General features: G+C 38.2%; 1 protein-coding gene across 6 annotated transcripts in view; it reads left to right on the top strand.

Annotated features, from left to right (window-relative positions):
- Window positions 1–20,216, top strand: part of LOC120457315 (teneurin-a) — a 144,166-nt gene that overhangs the window by 5,154 nt on the left and 118,796 nt on the right. For 2 of the 6 annotated variants that reach the window (XM_039644818.2, XM_039644815.2), the window contains exon 1: window positions 5,238–5,568. The exons of 2 other annotated variants lie outside the window; for them this stretch is intronic. The gene's annotated coding sequence lies outside the window, so the exon portion shown is untranslated. Of the gene's footprint in view, window positions 1–5,006; window positions 5,087–5,237; window positions 5,569–20,216 lie in introns of those variants that run through there. 2 more of the 6 variants (XM_039644816.2, XM_039644817.2) reach the window with 2 other exon arrangements.

Below are 20,216 nucleotides of genomic sequence, written 5' to 3'. Positions count from 1 at the left end.
TTTTCACCGGGAGGCAAGATATAGTCAAGTGGTTTGTTTACACTAAATTACTGCAATACGAAGGGGGGCTAACATAAGAGAGTCTTAATTTTGTGGAGATTTCTGAGCGGTTAATTATGTCAGGTGTAAGTAAGATATAGACCAAAAGGGAGACAGGTAATTTTTTGGAAAAGTGCCATTAAGCTTAAATCTTGAAAATTGTTCACCTAAATGGTTTTCTTTTTTGAAAGCCACAAAAATGATTTTAAATAGTTAAATCATTCATTCAGCACCCCACTGATTTGAATAAAATCGAAGGAAATACGTTTTCAAAGCTAGCTACATTTAATACAAACTTTAATGCCAATACCAAGGCTGCTTAGTAGCCAGATAAACTCAATAGCTAGACGCACAAAGGACCCTCTTTGCTTTTGGCTCTGAGTTTAGTGGACCTGCGGTGGGAACAATCCATAATGGCCGGGCCCAAAAGATGAGAGATTATCGCTGGCTGACTGAGCGGAGTACATGGCATATTCTATTAATGTGGGGATCATGAAAGTTTTTACAACTAAAACCGGATTGAAATGGGCAATTTCATGGTTCGAGTGCAGTGCCGCAGGAAGAGAGCTGCCATTTTTATGGCACACTCGTGAGCTTATTGTAATGAATTGCCTCGGATTTTTCCGCCCCTCCGTTTTCCACCACCCCTCCCACCTTCTATGGATTTATCTAATGTCCTTTTTTTTTATTCCATCTCTCCCTAAAAGGGGGAGTGGCATGTGGAGCATGTGGCATTCGCTGTAATCATAATTTTATGTCCGTCTAAGTAGCTGCGCATGACGACTGTCAACGACACGGCCTTTATCCTGTGACCCACTCCCACTTTGCGACCCCGCAACATTATCCTGCACCACAGAAAAAGACTTGCAATCTTCAGGGCAAGTAAATACAAAATAGAATGTAGCGAACAAAAATGATGCTATGTTTTTATTAGAAAACTACATACTCGTATACTTCTTCCTATTGAATTGAATTTTATCAATTCCATTCACTTAAATACGAAGATATCCAAATAATTTGTTTAGCTAATTACCTCATTTGACGACACTGAGCATGCGATTTTCTTCGAGTGTAGCAAGTGTGTTCACATCCTGTCAGCCAGAGTCTTAAGCTGTCTGCCACACGTTGTGGCTGCCACAAATTCGAAGGACATGGAATGGCGAGAGTCCTGCAACAGTTAGCGGTCAATTGACTGCACTGTGCCCGTCATACGGGCCAGTTGTCTTTGGCAGATATGGGTCTAAACTGTCCGAAACGGAAAGCAAGTCCCGAAAACGGATGACAGCCAGCAAGCGACAGATCCCAAAAATAAACCTACGAATGCTAAATTTCTATTTATCGGTACTACTATTTACCAATTTAATGGAGCTAGAACACACACTTGTGTACCCACAGCAATGGATTCTTCACTTTCACAAGCAAAAAATCACAAAAAGAGATGGTAGTAGTTTGGTTAGCTTGGGATCATAAATGAAATCATGAATATCAGTATCAACGGGCTGATTTTCTTGGCACATCATTAACGAGTGATCATTGAATGTGGTAAAAAGTTGAAGGTGAAGTCGAAGATGCCCATGATCGCTGACAGTCGAAGATGTATGATGGGAATTAATAAAACAAGCGTAAACACTTAAAAGGCGCTCCACACCGAATTCACTCAATCGTTTTTTCCCTTTTTTTTTAGTTTTGAAATAATGGTGGGGGCTGTGTTTTTACAACAAGCAAAAACCAAAACCTTTCCAACGCCCTCGCACTTTTGTTCGATGAATGAGTCGTGAATTGAGTGAGTGTCTCAGTGAGTGATTTGTTTGCCCGAAAATGAGATCTCAGAATCAGGAAAAAGTGGATTTTGTACTTTCAGATACCTAAACAGTTTATACAACTGTTGATTTTGGCAACAACGATAAACAACTTAAAAATTATAGTCAAGTTATTGATTTTACTAAAAAAGAAACTAAATACAATTTATGATTTGTTATCGAGCTGAAAGAACAAGATTCAGCCACTCAATCTTGGGGTAATATGATCTGCTCAACGGTGAAGAAATCCAACAAAATGGATATTTTGGTATACCTCAAAAGACACGGCCAAAGAACGGGTATCAAAGGCGAGGAAAACGAACAGACTAATTGAAAACAATCATTAAACCGAAACTGAGACCTGGACTGCGCGAAGTGGAAGTCTGAGGCGCCCATTTATGTGTATCACTTAATTATAACTGTACACACACATCCGCCAGCCGATCCATACGGTATCCATAAGATACAGATACAAACGCTGTGGGATGCCCGCTTCGGTTTGCTTATCCACTTCATTAAAGGAGTTGAAAAGGTGGCAGGGCAAACAAATGGACGGTATATATACATATACAGCGTATGGTATGTGGATGGATGAGTTAGATGGATGAATGGTAGGGATCGGGGACTGGCGATGGCCAGAGAATATGCCCAAAAGCAGTAGGAGTTTACCGCGGCGACGTCCCACTGAGTTGGGTTCTTCACTTTTGCGTACCTTCTCAACAACCAACCTTCCAACCTTCTCAACGTGCAAGACCTTCGTCAAGTTACTTCTTTTTTAATTAGGCATTTTTCGAGCTTCGTAAATCTGCGATTTCGGCGCCCTTCTCTTTCATCGAGACGCATAATTTCGCGTAATTACATTCAATTGTTTAATTGTCGACTGATTTGGCTTAATTGAATATGTCTCTGGACGTCAAAATAAAGTTGAAAGTTCTATCGCGGGCGAAAATGTGCTGGCCTGGGAACTCGAAACGGATATCGTTGACAATTTTTTGCCAGAGCTTAATTTAACCACAATACGTGACTCAAAATACATGTTTACCTTAATGCATTAAAAATATTACAGGCATTTAAAACAAATGTAAAATTATTTTAAAAAAAAGTTTTCCTTTGTGAGAAAAATGCTATCAATAGTACAAATGAAAATTCTATTATTTTTTTAATTTTTAATCCAACTTTGCAAAAATGTATACAATTATCTGAAATAATGCAGTGCAGCATGTGTAAATTTTCATTGATCATTATGACTGTCCATTGAATTGCATTTGATGCATGGCTGAAAGTTTTCCATTACTTTCAATGATAGGAGGACTATCCCTAGTTTACGGTAGATATATCCACCAGCCGTAACGGATCGGCTTACCAATAACAAATGGCCAACTATCAACCATATGAAATGCAACAACAATGCGGGCCCACGCAACTGAAAACAACAAACAGCGAAATAATAGGAAAATTTTAAACTATGTTGTCTTGCTTTTCCTTTCCCTCAAGTGGCGCTGAAGAAAAAACTGGAGTGAGATCCCATCACTCATGGGAAATTCATAAATTCACGCCGACGACTGGACTGTGCAATTAATCTGCTGCTGGTGCACTGCAAGAAATGAATTCTGTTCGATCATTTGCGAGATTAAAATATATCAATACTGCATTCTACTAAAATAGTTCGTTTTGATAATAATATAAATGATTTCGCGCAGTGCATTGTACATTTCACCACCTCTCTCTTTCTGCAGCTGTCTCTTTTCTTGTAACGCGCATGCGCGACAGCTGTTGACAGCGACGCCAGCAGCGCAGTCGTCGCCCGCTGAGTCCGTTGATTGACCTTATTATTATTGTTTTTGGTGTTTTTTTTCTGTTTCTTGGCTGAGAGAAATGTTTTAAAATGTTGTAACTGTTCTCCGAATATTCGTTGTATTTCCAAGTCCAAGTGTCACGTTACAATGGCCATTAATAACACTGCCCTTTTAATATGTGGTAATTAATCTTTGCAAGCACAGCCATTAAAAATCACACAGAGCTTAAAAATGCAAATTACAAACCCCAAAAAAATTAAGATATTATGATAAAAACCAAATCCAAATAAATGTGATAAAAATGTAAATCCTTCAACAAGTTGTTTCCGAAAATAGCCAAGTTTGCAACCTACTTTTAGTGAGTGGTATAAGAGAAACTCCTATAATTGTTATACAATAAGGATACGCAAGAGAGCAGGGAAAGAGTATGTCATGAAGAGAGTACAAAGAGAGTAAATAAAAGTTGTAAAAAAAAATCGCCAAGTTAGCAACCTATTCGTAGTAGGTGGTATAAGTGAAGCTTTTATAATTGTTATACGAAAAGGATACGCAAGAGACCATGGAAAGAGTGCGTCAAGAAGAGAGTACAAAGAGAGTAAATAAAAGTTGTAAGAGAAAAGTAAATAGTTACATAAAACAGTAAACGAGCAAAAGGCATAAATTAACTACAAAACCTATAATAAATAACACATTGAATTTGCAGAGAACTTTATAAGTTTTATTATCAAGTTTAATAATATAAAATGCACTTTAACTTTTCTGAGATCTGACGAGATTAAAAATAAACCCATTGATATATGAGTATAAACATAAATATATTTAGGAGGACTTTTAGGTAAGGAGAGCTCTTGGAAGCTGTAGTACTTATATTGTTTTCATTTATCAATTTATTTAATAAATAAGAACATCAAACTGATGTTCGAGAAACAAACTAAAGGATATTATCAGTTAATAACAACAACAAAGTATGAGAGAGCAACAGAAACCTGTGGCGGCTAACAGAATGTAAAGTGGAATCCTGTTTACCCATGCTAATGCCCGCCAATGTTTACCAACAGACTGTTAGCGAGAGAGTAAAACTCTCTCCTCCTCTCTCTCTATCGAAACGCAACTCTGTAAGCCATATCGCTCTGTCTCTTTCGCTCCAACAATGCGTCCTGCGTTTTAACATCATTAACATCACATTCAACGCGCGAGAGAGCCAAAGAGCGGCGTCGTAAGAGCGGAGAGTGACCGTTTTGTTTGGCCAGCGAAAATACGCCGCCAGCGAGAGAGCACAAACCTCGGCGTTTTCGGACTGGCCATACTGAGGCAAATGCAAGCGACGGAAACCGGAAACAGTGCGATTTCAGTCGTCGTATTCGCCGACACAGCTCCAACTCGAACGGTTCTTACGCGGCCGTTTACCGCTACTCTTCGGGTGTGTGTGTGTTTTTTTTTATGCGGCTCCGTGTAAGCGCGTGCAAATCATCGCTGCCTCTCGCTCGCACACGAATGTGTGTGACGGCGTCCCGTGTTTGTGTACGTGTGCGTGCGAGCCTGTGTGTTTTTGCGGAACATTTGTTGTTGTTTTCAATTTGTTACTGCCATTTTAATTTCGCCATATTTTCGGTTTTATGTCTCGTTCTATTTTGGTTTTAATCTATCCTGTTTTTTTGTGTCGTCTCCTATTTTTTTCAAGTGCTAAAGTGCAAAAGTCAACAAATACGAAAGAAGATAACGAAAAACACAAATAAAACGCAAAACCACTGAGAAAATGCCAGTTTCTTGAAACAAAACATCAATGTGAAACGGATTACAATCACTGAAAGCAGCCACTTTATTTTGGATAAAAACCGAAAAGAATATAGAAAAACAAAAAGCGCACGAGAGCAAAAACAACAACTGGATTGCAAGTGCAATTGCAATTACTTTGGAAAAAACAACAACAAAATGTAGGTCACACCTAATAAACAACAAGCAAAATAGGAAATGCAAAAACATTTCCTTTTTGCCTTGGCCCAAAAGCAAAAAAAAGGGGCGCAAAACTGTGAAAAAATCATATAACAACAACCTTGTGCAATGTTACGCTTTACTATTATTCTAACGGTGTTTTCTCGGCCCATCCTTTTCCAGTCCGCCATTCGCTTTTGTTATTTCTGCAAATTGCCAAAAATGCAAATGGCACGAAAAGAGAAGAAGAGCCAGATAGGAAAAAGCGTGCAAAAACATGAACAAACCTTCTATATTTTATGGGGGAAAAGAACAGGAATAATAAATAACCAGTGTAATCACTGACTACACTACACAATGAAAACATGCGATATGCAATTTAATATTTATGAAATCGATTTCACAATGTATTTCTAAAAACAGCAGAAGTACACTTTTAGTAGTTTATAATTGCTGTCCAATTTTACCAGCTAAACAAAAAAGAGATTTCAATACTGAACTAATATTTTGAAAAGAAGTAATAATAATAAAACGCCATAAAGTTTTACAAGAATAACTGAATGATGTTAGAGAGCTTTAAACAACGTTAAAAATATATATTCTTCAAATATACTTAAATATATACAGTAGAATTTATAGCAAGTCAGTAAACTTCACTGTAACAGATTTAAGAGCATCATTAATTCCGCATCGTGACAGCATTTATAAACCGAAATTAGCAAACAAATAACCATTCACTATAAGTAAACCCATATTCTGACAACTTGAAACACTTTGACGTCCTTTCAAAACATTTTGTGTAAAAGTGGAAGACTTTTTGATGGGGGAACTACAAACAGCAAGATAAAAAAAAAACAAGAATACATTAGCCAAAGTGCCAACATAGTTAATAATTTTTATTCATTAGTTCTTGTGCGTGGTGTTTAATGTTTTTTCTTGGACTCGAAAATATTGCTCAATTTGTGCGGCGGTTTGTTTATTTTTCACTGCCTTACAGTTTGACGTTTTTGGGCTTTTTATTTATTTTTTGCACATTTGTTTAATGGACAAACGCAAATGGTTATTGCCGAGGCTCATGTGTATTTTTTCCTATTTCTCCTATAACTCCGCCATGTGTTCTCAAAATGTATATTTCTATCTTTGGCCATCGCTGGCATCCGCGATCTTCGCCGCTTGTGGCCATAAATCAATGCCGACGGCAATCAGCGGATGGATTTATAGGCATATAGAGCCTATATACCCCGCCGATCTTGAGTACAAAGAATAATTCCCTGGGAGCCCCTCTTACCCCTTTTACCCTTTTTTTCTACCATATATGTGAAGTGGCGTTTTGCAATTAAGCAAATTGTTGAAAGAGTCTGAAAACAATCGACTCAATCAGCTGGAGTTTTGTTAATATTTAGCTTAATTGAATGACATCTTTGTGGACCATAAATTTAAAATTGGTAGAGATAACATTTTGACTTTTACTGAAATAAACAGTTGGGAAGCATTCATAACAAGTTTTAATTTTTTTTTGTTTTAATAAGTAAGAGAAGGTAATTTGAGGACTAGAATGTCTTATTTAGAATATCATTTAAAAATCAAAATAATATGCCTTGAAAAATGTTAATCAAAGCTTTTCTCGAATTCTCGTAATTTTTATGATCGAACTTAACCAATTTAAAATATCAATTTCAATCGTGATCTTCTCGGGTTTCTCGAAAATGATACACAAATCCCTAGGAATTCCAACAGCTGTTTTATATTTTTGTTGATGCGCTGTTGCCGCTTTTCTGGTGCAATAAAATCGGGAGCAGGTCGCTTATAGCTTATGGGTATATAGGGTATATAACTTGCTTGAAAAGTGCAGAAATCCGAAATCCTGCTCTTTCACCCCCGCATCTTTATCAGTTCCTCTTTCTCGGCTCCTTTATCGTTTCGCAAATGTGCCGCACAGCTGTTGTCAGTTTAACGCCACGAAAAGGAAAATGTATCTCATGGATGCAGCCAAGTATCTCGAGGTACCTGTGTCCGGATTAAACTCTGAGAAAGGGGTCCTTTAGAATTTGAAATTGTATCTGACGCACACCAGATGCATTTGTATCTCCAGATGAAACAGAACACTCAATAAAGTGCCGCACAATATTTTTTACTCAGTCTTAGATTCAACGAAGAAATGAAATGGATACTTGTAGAAATTATTATTACGAGAAGTTCCATAGAAATAATTGTTGGTTACTTGGAAATAAATCCAGTTGTATCTTTTGATATCTTAAAATCGTAAGATGTAACTTTCAGATAATTAAGGGGATTACATACATTAGTTACAGCTACTCCTTGATTAAGTCATAGAAAATCGAGCGCACAAATTGATATTGTATTCAAAACACAAGCACAAGTATATGCATCTCCAGCTTGCGACAGTATAATTTTACTCAAGTGCGCAAATTAGTGCAGCGAATATGTCAAAAGTGGTGACTGACAGACAGTCCGCGGCATGAGTGTATGTACGGCCCTGTGTATCTGTTCGTTGCAAATTGTTATAGTTATGGATACAAGGGAACCGAAATAGCTGGATTTTGAGGGCTTGCTGCGGCGGCAGCCACTTGAGATGATTTATGATGCCAGTCAGCCCGATTCTCCGGCTCCTCGCACAAGTGCAGACAGCAAAAATAACAATCCAAAAAGGTTTTGCCATTGATAGCAGGCAGGCAGGCAGGCAGCCTCAGTTAGCAGCCTCTTGGATAAAATTCAGAAACTATGGAACCCGGGATCTCGGGAACCCAGAAAAACGGGCCCCGAGACCATGATGCTGCACAAAAACTCAAGGAAGAGAAAACACGGAGAAAAACACGGAAGGCGGGGAGGTTTCTTTTTTTTTTGTGTATTTTATTTTACTTAGTTGGAGGTGTGAAGCACACCGGGCCAAAACCTTGAATTGAAAAATTCCCAAAACAAAAATATCCCTGCAAAAATATGTGCAAATTGCACTGGCCAGAAAATAGGGGACTCAATCAAAAAATTCAAAAAATGTTAGAAGTCCTAATGCAATTATATACAAGATAAATATGTATTTTAATGCGCAACATATTAATAAATCAAATTGAATTTATTGATTATTCATAGCTAAACACAAATTTTAGTCATTGAAAGCATTAAAATTAAAAAATTAAATCATATTTTATATTTTTCGACAATTATTGCGAGCTTTAATCATAAATATGGGTAAAACAAATCTATTTTGACCCTTGGCAATCGAACTTCACAACTTAGGTCAGCAATAAATTATTTAAGTTTTTCCCGATTTTGTCTCAGTGTTTCTTGTATAAGTAAATCAAAAACAAAGCTGCTGAGGAGCTTGGCAACAATGACGCGGCTAAAAAAGCAGCAGATGTAGTCAAAGTAAAGAAGGCTGTTCGGATTGGTTGGCCAAGAAGGAGTAGAATCTCTGGTCCAGCGGTCCAGCGGCGTTGGCTGGTTTGGTCATTACCGTCATGCCTTGTCATAGACAACATCGTTTATTTTCCAAACACTCGAGGAGTGCTCTATCCTCTCGAGTCGCCTCCAAAACCGTTTTCACACCTCTCGCCCGTGCGTTTTTTTTTTTTAATACATTTCTCTACATTTTTACCTGTGTGAATCAGCACAACTGGTTGGCTGGTTGCCTTGGGAAGGCGAATGAAGGAAAATACTTGAATGATTTCGCGTTGTTCTTGTTGATTTTGCATTTACACAACAATACGGGAACGTCTTAGGAGATAGGATAGAGGGAGCTGGATTTATTTTCCATAATTATTGGAAATTTATGCAGCAAGTTGCCAATGAGACAAACAAACCATAAATCCACACAAATCGCTTCCAAATGAATTGGAGCGTGTGTGGAAAATGTTTGGGCGTTGGTGGTGAATGGTGATAAAGGGTGCAATCGTAAATCTTCCGAGGACAGAGCAGCGACACCCAAATCGAAATTGCTTTTCCCGGAGACCAATTAAACGAAATCCTAGCTCGAAATCGAATCAAAATGTAATCAAATCGAGTAATAATATCAGCTCGAGCTGTGAAGTGCAATTGAAAGTTCGGAAATTTGATAAGCCAGTGTGTATTTTGGATTGGCAAACGCAATCAAAGGAAATCGTGGAACGAAATGCAAAATTTTACGTAGCGAACCTGTTGAGGGCGAAAAAGAGGGCGAACAAGGAGCTAATTTGCCAGGCGTGTTTAGCATTTAAGCATTTCTAGTGCGAGTGGAGAAAAGTCGGCGGAGTGGGAAAATGATGGGGAGAAGTGCCACTCGAGAAGTCAAGTGGCTGTGGCTGCTGTGTGTTTTTCGCCTGCATCTCAAGACGTTGCAGGCAAATCGCTGGCAGGAGCGCAGTAAAAACAAACCGAAGAGAAACGCAGGCGGCATAATTAAATTTCAAGTTTCACATTCCCCGCTCAGCATCCTGTCGCGAAAAATCTAGAGCCAAATAAATGTATATATATTTGAACGGATTTAAATGATGACAAGGAAAAGCTTTTGCTGCACAAAATAGTGCGCGGAAAACTCATTAAATGACAGCGTTGCATTTTCCAGAGTTGCCAAACTTCCACTAATGCCACTACTTAACTAGGGCTGCCGCCGCGCGACAAATTCCCTGTCCGCTCGGCTTTAAAAACGGGGCTAACTAATTGGATGGCCAAAGCAGGCTTAATTCAACTCCAGTTTCGTATAGCTAGCTGAATTGACAGCCACAGCACAGAAAGAAATGGTATAGTTTTAGGAAGGAATTTCTAAGTAGAATTTGCAGATGTATGTAATTTGTAGTTCACTTACATAACGGTTCAATCTTTACGAAGAAGAAACATAACTTTACCGGAAAATTGGCCGCTTAACAACACTGCCGGGGCCATGAAAACGCACTTGGTGCTATAAATTACCGGCGGAAAAAACGAAATCCAACAAAACGTTGCAATTATTTTGTTGAACTTTTCCAAGGAAATAATTCTCGTGCGCCTTAAATCATTTTCATTTGGTGGCTTGTGTTTTATGGCCCGTTGGTTTATTGTTTCTTAAAATGTATAAAAATAAATGAGCTAAATTGTTGCCTCCTTCTACGCTGAAGTGATTTGCCTTTCCCTCTGTACCAGGCAAAATAAAAAAAAAAAAACAAAAAAGGAAGAAGCTGAAACAAAAGATGCCAGGGCAAATTTTTCACATTTTATGGGCAATGTTTTTTTTTTGACTTTTTTTTGGGTTTCCAGCTCTGAGCGTGACTTTGGTTTTGATAATTTTTATTTTCCAACGTACACGCGTGTTTGTTTACGTATATACGTACATATACATTGCATATTTATGACTGAAAATATATTATGCGTATAATTGTTGTTGCCTCGTCGCCAAGTTTTCGCTTTTGGTTTCCCTTTTGCACCTTTGCGTCGTTTTGTTGAATCAATTACAGGAAAAAAGCGAAAGAAACGAAAAAAAATGAACGAAGGGAAAATGTAAGGAAAAGCTGGGAAAGCAAGGGCAGAAAATAGAACGCAGACAGGCTGGCAAAAATGGCAAATTATGGCACCCCAGAGATGCGCGATAAAAGCCCATTTACTTAAACTGAATATTTATTATTCCTGTCGCTGCCACCTACTCTCCTAAAAATACATATATAAACGTATATATAGACGTACTTTCTACCGACTTTTCGCCCATTTCCCATGCAAAACGTTTGACTTCTCTCCTTTTAGCCTTCTTCATATGCCGCGGGTTTTTCATTTCCTCCCAAAAACTTGGGGTGTCATAAAGTTTGGCCCCACCAAAGTTTGATTGAATTGTGTGCGGGAACTTGTATGCGAAAAATCTGCGGGAAAATAGAAGATCCCCAAATGCAGATGGGAAATTGAGGCTGCGCAATTGAATGTTTATAAATCAAATCCGCAGGCGTAGCTTTTTATTAAGATTTTAGAAACGAATATTGGAATTTTGAAAGATTACTGCAAAATTTCAAAATATTCAAAATATATAAGTTTTTGTTAGGTTTCCAAGAAAATAAAACCGAGTGGAAGCTAAAATGAATCCATCCAACGTAATATAACATGGAAATCAATCCCTTAAATCATTTCAAGATACCTATGTAATTCAACTCTTCCCTGAGTAATAAAAAAACTTCATATTTAACTAAAATAATGGTTTTTGCTACAAGAAAGGAAAATATTATCTGTTTAGTTCCTTTCTATAAAAAATGTGAACTGTGTAGTTCCCGTTTCTTTGTGAGCGATTTATAAGGGTTATTTTCTTGTAGCAAGAGTAGTAATAATATAATTAATTAATGGCTGTTTTTTCTTCCTGTGTTGGGGGATCCCTCTGCGGATCGTATTACCGAAACCTTTTGTGCGTGGTCTTTTGATTGAACCCGATTGCAGTTGCTATGATGCCCGCAGCTGAATTCGCTAAGAATTCGATACTCTTCGCATTAAACCCAATGAAATTCGAGTGCAGAAAGCACCGAAAAAAGCCAACAAAGCCAAATAAATATAAAGAAATTAATGAAGTAAATGATATCTGGCGAGGGCAAAAGAGATGGTCATATATTTATACGTATACGTAAAGAGCGAAAAACCAAACCAAACCGAAGTGTTTCATAATTTTCGAATTCTAAGCGCCGCCGCCGTCGCCATCGAAAATTCCGATAAGCAAGCCCCCAACGAACAGGAAAAAAATACAGAAATGCCAGCTCCCCAAAGTAAGAGGGAAAAAATTAAATAATTTATGTTTTATGTGGCACAGGAAGCGTTGCCTTCTGGGGGTTGTTCCCAAATAAAATAAAATAGACAAGAGCGAGGAGCTCCGTTCGAGCACTCAAGTGATTTAGGAAGTGTTTGTCTGCGTTACGCTTGGTTAGTTGATAAAAATCAGTCGACGCTTTTGTATTCTTTTTGCGTGGTTCTTTCCCTTCCATCTCCAAGTATTTACCCAAAGAGGCGTGGCCAAAAAAAGGGGCGATGGAAGAGGTTTTATATGTATGGCCCTTGTCTGAGTCATGGTCGTTGCTTAATTGCATCGACTAAATTGCATTTTAAGCTCTGCGCGTTTCGTTAATTTCTGCACCATTCGTTATAATTTATAACGACCACGCCCCCAACGCCTTTTTTTTGAGTCATATACTAGCCACAGTAATCGCCGCTTCAAGGTGCTTCAAAAGTCGTATCTGTGAGATACACATATCTTAGGATTTTATCTGGTTTTACTCAGTCTTTTTCCTTTGCGGATATTTGTGCATTTTTAATGTTTATTTCTTGGGATCATTTATGTACAATTACAGACTTAAAATAGTAACTATTGTAAAGGAAATCAAATATTTAAACTTAGTTTGGAATGAGTGGTTTTATATTTTTTAAAGAGTAATGCGTATTTTACACTATATGGAACCTAACAAACCTAAGATTTAAGGTGCCTATTAAAAGATCTCCAGATTTTATCGGTAAGTTTTCGTTCTTCTCAGTTCGTGATTGCATTATTGCGTGCCAAATATGAATCAAAGACGGAACGTATACACAAGATACTCTACTCTCGTCCACTTCCTGTGCGGTTTTCGATGTGGAGCGCAGTTTAAAGTGCCATTAACCCACAATTGCACAAAAGCCAAGATATACACAATCTATGGTTCTTTCCTCTATTTTTTTTCCTTAGTTTTTCTCTTTTTTTCAGTTTTGGGTTCGGTTAATTGCAAGTTTGGCTCGCTGCTGCGTGTCAAAATATCATTTTGTGTGTTAGATACATTTACGGTTCGAGCTGTTCTTTTGGGATAGCCATTAATTGTCGTTGGCCTGTCATTTTGCGGTACGAATCTGTGGCTAAATATGTGCCCCCTCTATCTACCTGAATCGCCCAGATTCGTTGGTATCCGTTGGTACGGATTGGCTTTGACAACGTTTTCAATAGTTTTTGTGCTTGGCTTTGGGCACCGGGGTGGATTATTTTCTATTTACACGATTCGCAGGGTTGAAATTCTCTTGTGGGCATCGCGAACAGCTGCCAGAAAAGACAGGATATATAGTTCTACACACACACACACACATACAGCGATTCTGCAGGACAGGACACCTTTGTCGCGATAAATTTGAAATAATTTGATGCGTCTTGTTTTATTTGACAGCCAACAAATTCGTGGTGCCCAAGGGACTTTGGAATCAACCCGGGCCCGCCAATGTAAACATTTCGGCCTGCAATTAAAAGGATCTCCCATTTCTTGTTCTTCCTGCTGTAGGGAAATTCAATTTGTAGATTAAAATGTACTCCCTGGTTTCAGTGTTTGTTTTCTTTTGTTTTCAGATACTTTCCCCGTAACAGTAGCCACGTGGGCTCGAGGAAAAATGTTCAATTAAAAACTAAACGAAATCGTAATTTGTATCGGTCAATATGTATCGAATTTGTTTTTGGGGAGGTGCAGGCAGGGAGGCGAATGAATTAAGGAATTAGCAGAGCATTAAAATGGGGTGGGAAACGGTGGGGGATTTCCCCACAGGGCAGATTGATTAAAATTAATTGAGCGTCTATGCAAATCAAGTTGGGATTATGTCGGGGAAAATGGCATTGGAAAGCGGGTAAACAAAAGAAATAATGAACCAAACCCTGGGACAAAGTAAACAAAAATATTTTTAGAAGACACCTACTATAGTGAGAAATGAGTTGAATAAATTGTACATGATAAGGAATGATATTTCTTCATTTTAAAACGTTTAAGAATAATTAAAAGCTTAATAGGTCCTTCCTTCAATAGATACAGACTTTAAATAGTTCAGATATAGAACACTCCCAATTTAAAAATGGCTTTCTTGCCCTCTATTTATGTATCAATCGACTGTGAAATTTGTTTTATGTTGAATAAATCATCAAGCGGCAAGACAGCGTTAAGTGTTCTTTTATTGCCCAGAAAGATACTTTTGAACCCTTTGCGATTTGAACTTTTATATTGCTCTTCGCTTAACTTTCGCCCCATCCCCTTGGTTCTTTTAATATTTGCATTATAAGCACTTTAAACCATTTAAACTTGCACTGGCCTCCCTTTTGCGCGCTTGGATAATGCGCTAAAAAAAAGTTTACAAAAAAATCAAAAAAAAATTTGAAAAGGGAAAAAATCGCATTGCAAGAAAAGTAAGGCAGAATGGAAAAAGGGTGAAAAATGCAATTTCCGCACAGACGCACACATTTTCCGGCCAACAAAGTACATATACATAAATTGAAATATATATTTGCATATATATATATATGTATATATACATATATATGTATATATATACATATATATTTATATAGAATGAGATAGCTGAAGCAAGCTCGCGAATGGGAAAACTCAATTTCCAAACTAAATTTAACTAAGAAAAAAAATTTATGTGTTGTGTGCGTGTGCAAGAAAAAAATTGTGAAAATTGTATTTGGCAAACGCATTAAACTTTCATTTTTCTGTCAGGCCAAGGATAACACACACACAGACACACACACAGTAGTGAAAAGGCGCCGCAAATGCAAAACCCAAAATACAGAAAAAAAAATGGAGAAAAGTACGGGGAAATGAGGAAAATGCAGCCGGAGAAGATATTTGAAAATCAAAGCGAAAGTTCTCAGCTTTTGTCTGTCCGCAGGACTCATCCTTCCAAGGCAAACTTTGCTTAGCTCTATCTATCTATATATATATATATATGTATATAGTAGCCCGATCTCCCTGTCGCTGCGCCGAAAAACTTTTGTCATGAATTGAGGCTGGGGAAATGTGCGAGAAAAACACATCAAAGCAATCAAAAAGTGACGCCAGAGCAATTGAAAACTTTTCGCATGAAAAAAAACAAATTCCAGCCGAAAAACAAAGAAAAAAGGACAGAAATTACCAAACAAAAAAAAAAAAACGGAAGAAGAGGAAGGAATAGAAAATGCAACGCATCAATGCATTTTCCGAGGGGCGAAATCAAAAGCTAAAGAGTCAATTGCCAAACCCATTTACCCGCCCCTTTTTTCCGTCCAGTTAATGGCTTTGTTTGCCATGGCCATCAGCCAAGGAAAAAATTGAATAAGGAGAGCGCCAGAGAAATGCAACTAAAATAATGAGCCCCCGAATTTTGGATATATATATATGTATATATAAATACTTTTAGCAGCCAGCGCTTAATGCTCCTATTTTGCCCAACTTGTGCTCAACTTAAATAATTTGCGCATAAAATATAATTTAATGCTGATTCCCAGCTCTTTCCATCAGAACTTGTTTGCTTGCCAGAAATTCCGGGCTTTATGGCACCATAGCTTAGGCGAAAACGAGGTCAAATGCAATGCAGGCAGACGCGTGCCAATGCTAGAGTCTCAATTTGGCAGCCAACTGTAGCGGCTATATGAGATCCAACACCCCGGAGCAACCTCCTTGGAAACCTCCTAAGGAAAACCCACCGCGCCCGCCCATCACCCCAGAAAGCAAGCACCCACACTCACAACCCTCAGAGTGGAATGCATTTCGCCTGGCGATGAGATTTTGCCGCTGAACAATATTTCATGAAGCCGGAAAAACTTTTTTGAGCGCGAGGAAAATGCCTTAGCTGCAATAAATGCAACTCAAAGCATGCTTTTGGAAGCTGCTTGTACTGAAATTGATTCTGGCTAAGCTAAAAAACCTATAAGTTGCATAGATATACCTTTGTTAGCGTTTCAGCTATTCAATTTAATTAAATGGAATTTATTACAGCAATATATTAAAAACAATGGCTATTAGCTAGATCGTTGTGTCCCTCCGTAACTCTCACCCTTATAAATATGATATGACTTCCACAACTTCCGCATGCTGTGGAATGATTTTTTCTTTTTGAGGTTTTCGATGGCGGTAATAGAGAGAGATATGTCCACTTGGTAACCCCTATTTCCCTCACCATTTCCCCACTGGAGTCTAGACTACCTATCTAGTCAATAAAATGCAGAGAAAGAAAATAGTAATGTTTTGTTAAGATCTAAAAATTGTATTGCTATTTATTAGAGTTACAGCTGCCACAGGAAGAATGGTGTAAATAGTAAATATATTTTGATATTTATATTTTATTTATTATCTAGTCCGAATTTCTTCCAGTTCGTTTTGTCATTTTGTGCACTCTAGTACTCTAGTTTAGAGATATGTATCTGTATCTATTTCAGCCGCGTATCGAGCTCTTGGGTGCAGTACTTTGTTGTCCCCATATTTAAGTAGCAAATGATTAGCTTCAATTGGCTTCAATTGCATATGGGCTTAATGCCCAAATTGATACGTAGAATAGCGAAGAAATCTCCAAAGCTTCTCCTCTCATCTCATTTCACCAGCAAGTTTGTTTTGTTTGTTTGTTTGTATTTTGTTTTTCTTTTTTTTTCGTTTTTCTTTTTTTTCGTTTCTGAGGCCAGATAAACCCGAGACCCAACGCCCGATGTCTGTCTTATTTTCTATCTCAATCGTTTTGATGGGATAAGTAGTTGGGCGACAGAGGGTTAAAGGAAGGGTATACTGGGGGGTTAGGAAGCTCACATCACGCACATTCATTTCAAGTAGCTTCACTTTCAGCAGTTTTTAAGAAAGAGAGCGTCTGAGCCGATTGAAGTGTCTGGCAAGTTAAATCATTTGGAAATTTGAGGGTTTTCTTAACTTGATTCACCATTTCGCCGAAAGTGAAATCCCCCTTTAGCCTAGCCTCTCTACCCAATTGTATCCAGCCATCTTCGGCTTTCCTAACTTGGCTTATGCCAAATTTTAGTTGGGCTAAAACAAGAAGACACAAAAGCTTTATAGACTGAAGTTTGACTTTTATTTTTGTAACTCTCAGTTATTGGGTGTGCAAATATTTGCTTCATTATTGGCCAACTGACTTCCATAATAATGAGTGTCCAACGCGAGTTTTAGTTTTCTTTTTTGCATTTTTGTTTTTCATTAATTTTAAACTAATTATACTTATTTTTCATACTTTCCATAGTTCGTTATACCATAGTTATTTACCTTATCATTTGATAATTATTTAGAAAGTTTCCCATCTGTTTGTTAGTGATTTAAAAGAAAAGAAAATTCTCATGATCTTAAAATACCACAAATACGTGTAAGTCTTGCTACATTGTTGGCCCCAAAATCCATGCACAAATATTTGTAAAATGCCGTAATTGCTGAGATTACTCAGTTTGTTTATTATTTCACCCATATTTATCTTGTGCCCCGCAGAATGCAGCCGCATTCCTTCGTTAAATATTTTTAATGATAAGTTCAATTTAATCGCATGTTTGTTTGTTTTTTTGGGCACGGGGCATTCGGCACGGCAACGTAGCGTGTCCGTGACCTTTGTCGCGGCACCCACAAGATACAGGATACAATATGCACAAGATACAAGATACAGTGTATGATATACACAAGATACAGATACTTGCAAATGCGGCAAGGGCTGCAAATGAAAAGTTAAACGTTGCGTGCTGCGCCTGTTTATCTTACGGATGCGCCCTGGGATGCATCACTCACTCAACTCGAGCATAGCATTTAACTCATTCGTATAAAAGATACAAAAACCGCGAGTATCTGTAAGTCTGATGTACGCGCATATATACACATACATATGTAACATATGTATATGTGGTGGATGTGCACAAACAAATAGACGAGTTCTTCTTGGGCTCTTCAGCTGCTTTCGTGATCCAACTTCTGCTCATTCATGGCGTTGCACTCGATTAAAAATGTTTCGTGTGTGCCCCGGCCGCCGCATTTCCCCCATGTTTCCCCGGCCTCCGCATTTCCCTGCGATTTTCCTTAGCTCAGTTGTTGTCGCTTTTGTTGCAGGAAGTGCTCATCTTCATTTACTTTGTTGTCGCTGCCGTCTCTTGACGTTTTTCGGTTTTGCGGATGACACTGTTCGGCTGCTGCTCTGTGCACCAGATACACTACAAAAAATCAGCATCTAGCAGTTGTCAATAAAACAATTGGAATATTGAATGCCATTGGTTTTTATAGAGAGTCTACAAATATTTAAAGCCAACATTTGAAGCAAACTTCTTGTAAATAGTAAAACATTTTGATAAAATATTACATATAAAGTTGTATTTTTCTGCGAGTGCACATATTCGGTTTGAGATTATTGCCAATTTACAAGCCGCCTGTCTCGCTCGCTCACATTTTGCCCATCTCTTTCTAACGCCCGGGACTCTGCTAATTAAATATCTATGAATGGTGGTCGTAGAACACTTGTGTGTGTTTGGTGTATTTGTATCTACGTTTCTGCCGGATTGCCGGATTTGCCAAATGGCGGCATGCAGATAGAGTATAGAGTATTTTAGCATCTCCCTTGCTCTGCGCCATCGTTTGTATTTTAATTTAGCATCTTCAAATTGCTACAGGAAATTGCTTTAATTTCCATTGAGTGTTTCTTCTTGTTGCCGAAAACCAAATTGCCCCTGTTTTCCGTCTGTTTCTCGTTCTGCGGTTGTTGCAAAGATTATCCCAACCGCACATCGAACTTTTCGGGGCAACTTTCCTTTAGCACATATATATACGTACGTATATAAAATCCAGACAGACGCTTAAGCGCTTTTCATTAATTTATATCGCGGTGCAGTCAGCTTTTTGAGAACCGAAACCCCGAAAACGGAACCGAAAAACCCACAACAAACGAACCGCAAAACACAAGACTTAACAAGATTTTTGCGTGCACCGCTTGGAAGACCGCGCGAAGAAAAGTTTTTCGCTAAAGACATCAATCAATGCGATTAGACAATCTTCATTAATCTGTGAAAGTGGAACTAGAACGCGACGCATTTAAATCCCATAGAAGAGCCAATTTGGTATGGGCACTTTTCACGTTTTCCACGAGGGGTGGAAAATCACACACAGACACAAACACCAACCCACACCCACTAGAGAAATCAAAGAGGAGACCAAACACTTGAGCTCATTTCCCAGGCGTTTTTTCTTTTTCATTTGTTTGTTGGTTTTTCGCCGCTTTTGATCTTTCTTTTGTAGAATTGAGAGTCGAAAAAGAGGCGGCCGAAGAAGAAGCCAACGCGAAAAATCAAGGGAAAACCTAAGGAAAATACTGAGGGGGAATACACATCGATTGATTGGTCAGCCTGGGTAAAAATGCGAATGTGTAAGATGACTGGGCGGAGCAATTGAAGTGCGAAACCCGAGAGAGGCAGCCAGCCAAATGGAGCGAGAATGCAAAGGAAGACCAAATGCTAAAGTTTCCCCGAATTTTCCCAATGTTTATGCGTGCGATTAAAGTCGAAATTGCGAAGTGAATAGATGTTTTTTAAACAATATTTTCAAAGAGTTTTGAAATACAAATTTATAGCTCAATTTTTCTATAACTTAATTTTTCTTAATATTTCTATATTTGTTATTGTTTATACCAACGCATAAACTACTTTTAGGTCTATCGAACGCTTTTCGGCCATTTTGCCATTTTTATTTAATTTCTTCTGGTTTTATTTCGCTGCAAAAGGGACAGAGCGGCGCTTTTACAGATACAGATACATTTTAAGGGCCAAGCGTGAATTGCTCCCCAGGGAATTGGCGTTCCATTGGATACACTTCGATTTGGTAGATTTGACAATGCGCAAAGTGTCAGTATCTGTGTCTGTATCTATGCCAGTGTATCTGTGTACAAATGTATCTTGCAGATTCCGGGCATTTCATTTAATTTCATTTGAATTTAGTAGTCC

The sequence above is a fragment of the Drosophila santomea genome, chromosome X (genome assembly GCF_016746245.2).
Source record: "Drosophila santomea strain STO CAGO 1482 chromosome X, Prin_Dsan_1.1, whole genome shotgun sequence".
In the NCBI taxonomy this organism is placed as follows: domain Eukaryota; kingdom Metazoa; phylum Arthropoda; class Insecta; order Diptera; family Drosophilidae; genus Drosophila; species Drosophila santomea.
Note: the sequence above shows the minus strand (reverse complement) of the source record. Positions and strands in the feature narration are given on the sequence as shown.